This window comes from Anastrepha ludens, chromosome 5 (genome assembly GCF_028408465.1).
Source record: "Anastrepha ludens isolate Willacy chromosome 5, idAnaLude1.1, whole genome shotgun sequence".
Taxonomy (NCBI): Eukaryota; Metazoa; Arthropoda; class Insecta; order Diptera; family Tephritidae; genus Anastrepha; species Anastrepha ludens.
In genome coordinates this window covers 49,997,456-50,002,833 of record NC_071501.1, presented here as the reverse complement: position 1 = coordinate 50,002,833, position 5,378 = coordinate 49,997,456, and positions in this window count along the sequence as shown.

Sequence of the window (5,378 nt, the reverse complement as noted above, 5' to 3'; positions counted from 1 at the left end):
CATACATTTTTTCACATCTTCAGATAGATCAAATGTCAAAAGAAACCTATCAAGCTGTTCTTTGGACTTCCAGTTAAGTTTGTTGATTGAACTAACTGATCTCAGACCTTGATATCATTTAAAACTGATTCTTGATCACATGACTGATGAAGTTCTTTTACTATTACTTTTATTAGTCTTGTTTGTTTGCCTTCGTAATTGAACCAATGAATGCAGAGCGATAATTAAGAGTATCAAAGGTAGTTACTCTCTGTAACCCATCACTTGTAATCTTTACAAAGAACTCGACTTTCATAGTTGAGTTACTATATGTTGGGCATACAATTTTTTAAAGTCATTTGTACCATTGATAATAATTGGAAGTGGCCTAACTGTTTTAATAGTAATAGGTTTTTCTTTTACATTCGGATCCGAATGTCAGCTTCTCTGGCAAGTTCATCCTCGTCGGCTTCATATACATGTTCTTTATTTTCTGTAGATTTTTTGGATGATTTTAATTTTTTCTTTTCACCTTCGAGCGTAGTTATCTCGTTTACTAATAGCGTATACATGCTTTCTAATTGCTTTTTAGACTTTATTAAAGAAAAACTGTAAATGTTCCGAATTTTCTCCTTGTTGACTTCCCTTGTTAACACCCTGTAACTCACAACTGAATTGAACAAACAAACAACGAGCATAAACTTCAAATTGTTTGATCGATACTTTATGAGATATCGATCACTACAGCCATCTACCGAGAAAATAATGGATTTTTTTCCCCAAACTAATATAAAATAAGCAACCTTGGCAATCAAACCGAACTAATTCATCCATCCTTGAATCTATTGTAGTACCATGCAAAAAATGGAAATATACTTCACTCTACAGCACAAAATTTAGTCATAATAGAGCAAGTTGGGAAAACTAAATTAGTTTTGACCCACTTTTTATATACCGCGCACATTTTACTAAAATTTACTTTGGGTTCACTATTAATTTTTGGAATCAAACAAGCTCATAAACAATTAATGTTGTAGCTCGTAGCATTAGACGGATGAACGGGAATTTAGTATTAACGTAGAAAAAGTGAGCGTGGTTTTTATCCAATCTCATTAATTCTATCGTATTTTACTGAGATGTTATATACAGTTAGAAGGCCAAAATAAAGCGAATTTTCCTTAATTTTTTCTGAGAAAACTTTTAAATTTATTGATCTGAAAATTTTGTACAGATATTATGTTATTTTTTAACTGTATTTTAAGACTTAGTATTATTAAAAATGTTTATTCGGAAAGGAGCTACAGCTGATCTCCGGGAGCTCCTCTCAAAAAAGACGTTTTGCGTCTGGATCCTCTGAAATTAAAAAAACCAAGCAGACTTCGTTAAAGTCATGTTAAATCTAGTAATTAATCGAAGGAATAAGCAAAATATATTTTTTTGACAAAATGGCAGTAAAAAAATCGATTTTTGACCAAAATTTCGGCCTTTAATTGTTTATAAACAAAAATATTTATCGGTGAGAAAAAATGTTCTATTAATTACTAAAAAATATATTTAAGAAGCTCGTATTAAAATTTTAGACTAATCGGTTTAGCCGTTTTCGAGTAATGATGGTCACCGACTTTGAAAACACCATTTTGAGAAAAACGTGTTTAAAGTTTTTGCTTTTACTTTCAAGCACTTTGAAACGCCTTTTCAAATTTGCGTGTAACTTCGAAAATATTCACCGAAACGATATAAAATTCTAACTGTGGGTTATACACATAATACTTAATAATACTCGTATAAGTATTAGTCGAATTTAAATGAGAAGAGGGGCAATATGTCGTTAAGGGGTTAGGTGGGTTACAGAGGTTCAAAAAAAGGGTATTTTTACTATTTTTTTTTAATATATACAATCATATATTTTATTTAAACAATTCAGCATATCAAAGATACATATTTAAACAGTATTTTGTGAAATTTTTATTTAAAAATTCCGAAAACTCAGCCGTTGGTACCTCATCTCCCTTAACGTCTCACAAAAAAATGCTCTTGCCGTGGACAGCATAACTCATTATTGGTTCATCTAAAATGAAAAAACCAAAAATATTTCGTTAGTACATGGATAAATCTCGTTACTGGACGAAGGAAAAAAAAAAAGTTTAATTTGAATTTTTGACAGACTTTGAACAAAAAAACACATTTTTTGGTCAAATTTTCGTCATGTGTTGGCTCGAAAAAATTAGTTGTAATAAAAAAAAAAAAATCCTTCGTTCAATAACTTGATAATGTTATTCCAAAGATGTGTGCAAAATTTGAACAAAATCGCTTCATAACTTTTCGAGAAATCGTGTCCACCGACTTAAAAAATCGAGTTTCGAGATAAACGCGTTTAAAAACGAAACGCTGCACTGACATGGCCTGATGGGCGGAACTTCTGAAGGGTCTATCTCGTAGAGTTTTACTCGGATCAATTTGAAATTTTAGGAGAATATTTTAAACATATTTTACTATTTAATAAGATAAAAAAAATCGATTTTTTGAAATTTTCAAACCCACCTAACCCCTTAAGTCGTTATTGAGATACCCTAAATGCTTTTAAATGCCCGACTATGACCTGTGAGAGTACAAATAGCAATGTCAAGTCCAATGAAACGATGCAAGGGAGCTAACTGACTTCCAACTACTTAGAAACCTCAGCCCTGATAAGTCTAGCATCGACCAGATATCTACCTGAAATATCAAAGACCAGATATCAAACACCTCAAAATCTAGGGTCGGCATGTAATATGTCTTTGCCGATTTTCAAGACGCTTTTGCTATCACGACCATAAGTACAATATGGTTGAATTTGATATTCCTATAAACTTATATGGCTGTTAATATTGATCAATGCAACCAGCTCCGTTACAATTGATAAGTTCTGTCTGATACCCTTATATAGATGGGACATAATAATAATACAAATAATTGTCGCTCCATCCGAGCTCCTGTTGTGGTGTGTCTTGATGTTCTTCCACAAATGGAGCGACCTATAGTTTTATGTCGCCTCCGAACGGCAGGTGGTTTTTATGAGGATTTTCGACAGAAATACACTCGGAGGTTTGTCATTGCCTGCTTTCCAGAATTTCAAATCCGGACACTACCAAGTGGTAGTCACGTACCAATCCTTGCTTTATTTATTTTGCTCGTGAAAAATATAATTTGGACTGAACAATTGAATCACCCAAGTGTAAAGTAGATAACCGCCCTATGAAATCAGAAATTCCGAATCATTGAAAATGAATCACATCAATAAAATTTAGTTAAACTGTAAAGCAGTAGTAGGGACTCCCTATCCACAATTGTCAAATGAGCGCAGCACTTTGAAAAGGTCTTCGAATGAGAAACTTAATATAATACGGCAACACTTATAATCCGTAGTCAAGCGTGCAGCCGCTACAAAACGGACTGATTGCAAGTTCTGAGATTTCACAGTGGAATATAAATCACGTTTAAATGCAGACGTGAACGATTTCCTTAAGAGGCGGTGTGCTTTGAAAGCGAATAGAAAACAATGCAACTGTGCTTTGTGCATTTTAACTCGGTTACCGGTATGAATGTATTTGTATTTGTCAATATGTAAAGACAACCACGGGCATAGCATCTACGCTTCTTACAGGTGAGATATTGTTAATGCTGCTGTCCACCCAGCAATTGAGATAATCTTTTCTTGGAATGGTGTGGGCAACTACGTGAACGGACGACAGTTATATCCTTACTATTGGAACCGGTATTTAGTTGCGCGTATGTGTATGGCTGACTCAGTAAACCTTGTTAGAGATTCGTTGAAATGTTTGTGGTTCAACTTCCTGTTGGAGTTTCCGTTCCATATATGTATGTGTGTATGTACATATGTTGTGGTTGCATTTAAATACACAGACAACTTAGACAAGTTAAGTAAATTAATGTTACGGTTAGATAAATCCCAGTTGAAAACGAGTAGTGAACATTAATTTTTAGGTTTAAAGGGTTAACATAAAAACAAACCCATGAAGAAACCAGCATTCATATTATATTCGTATATACGAGTATATGATTTTTCCCCAAACGGACAGACCCAAAAACACAGTGTTCCCATTCCCCTCAAGATAATCCGGACAGGTGTGTTATGTTCCATCTTATAAGTGAGAGCGTAGACTCCTCCATTTCCACCTTTACTTCTCACCGTAAGCCTTGGCCCTAAGAATTGTTTATACGTGGGCTTAGAACACTGAAGTAGAAATATTAACAGAGAAGTAAGGCCCACCCCCATTTCCTACAACACAGGCCTCAGATCCTAATCCCATTTTTGGGCAGTTTTGGAGCCGTCATAAAAGCAAACACCGAGACCGGTTAAACTCAAACCTCAGCTTATACATATCGGATAGAGTGCATTGTTAAATTATTTATTTAGAAGCAGCTAAAGCTTTAAAAGTATTAGAGCCTGACTTTTAAAAAGATTTTACCATATAGAACTATATAACCTAAACCCTAAATAAATTTCGCAAAAGCCCACTTAATTCTGACTACTCGACGTGTGCCTGCTCATAAAAAGATCGGCTTCGTTTCAACAAAGCGAGGTTAGTGCGCAAGCATGCAAAGTCTCGAGATTCTTCTGCCCACGGCTAGACTGAGGGCGCTAGAGGGAACTTCTAAGGCTAACAAAGCCACAGCCCTCGAATTTTGTGGGCATCTTACCGGGCGTTGTCCGATAGGTGTACATGTGGTGAGAGTTGAGATTGCTTCAAGCCCTTTCTGCAACACCTGCCTGGAAGATGAGATGAAATCGTCTCAGCACCTTCTCCAGATGTCCTGCTATCGCCGAACTAAGATTCAGGCATCTTGACTCTCACTTTTTTGCTACACCTGCAAATATAGTTGATTTAGATATCAAACGCAATTGTAATTAGCCGCCGTTTAATCTTCATTCTCCTCTAATCCAAAGCCCCTCTTCCTTTTCTCCCTCAGTACGGTTCTTCTTCCTCTGTTTTCCTCTGTATTTGATTCTTTGTCCAAGTAGGCTCTTATGTGAGCAGCCGTTTAGCCTAACCTAACCTTCATTTAATGCTGTATCAAATTATCAAATGATTTTAAGACACATATGAGGGTGGCTCAAAAGAATTTCGACACAAGAATTTTCAAAAAATTCTGCCATTTATTGCCTGAATTAATTTATTAAATTAATTAAAGCTCACTTGGCAATCAAAAATATTTATAAAAGAAATATTCCTCAGTTGATTCTAAATAAAAAATTGAGTTATGGATAATTAAATGGATCGTTTTTAAATCATTATTTGAGATTTTAAATCAATTGTCCACAGACTATTTTCCAATATCGCGACAGCCGTAGCCGAATCGGTTAATGCGTGACTATCATTCGGAAGTGCACGGGTTCG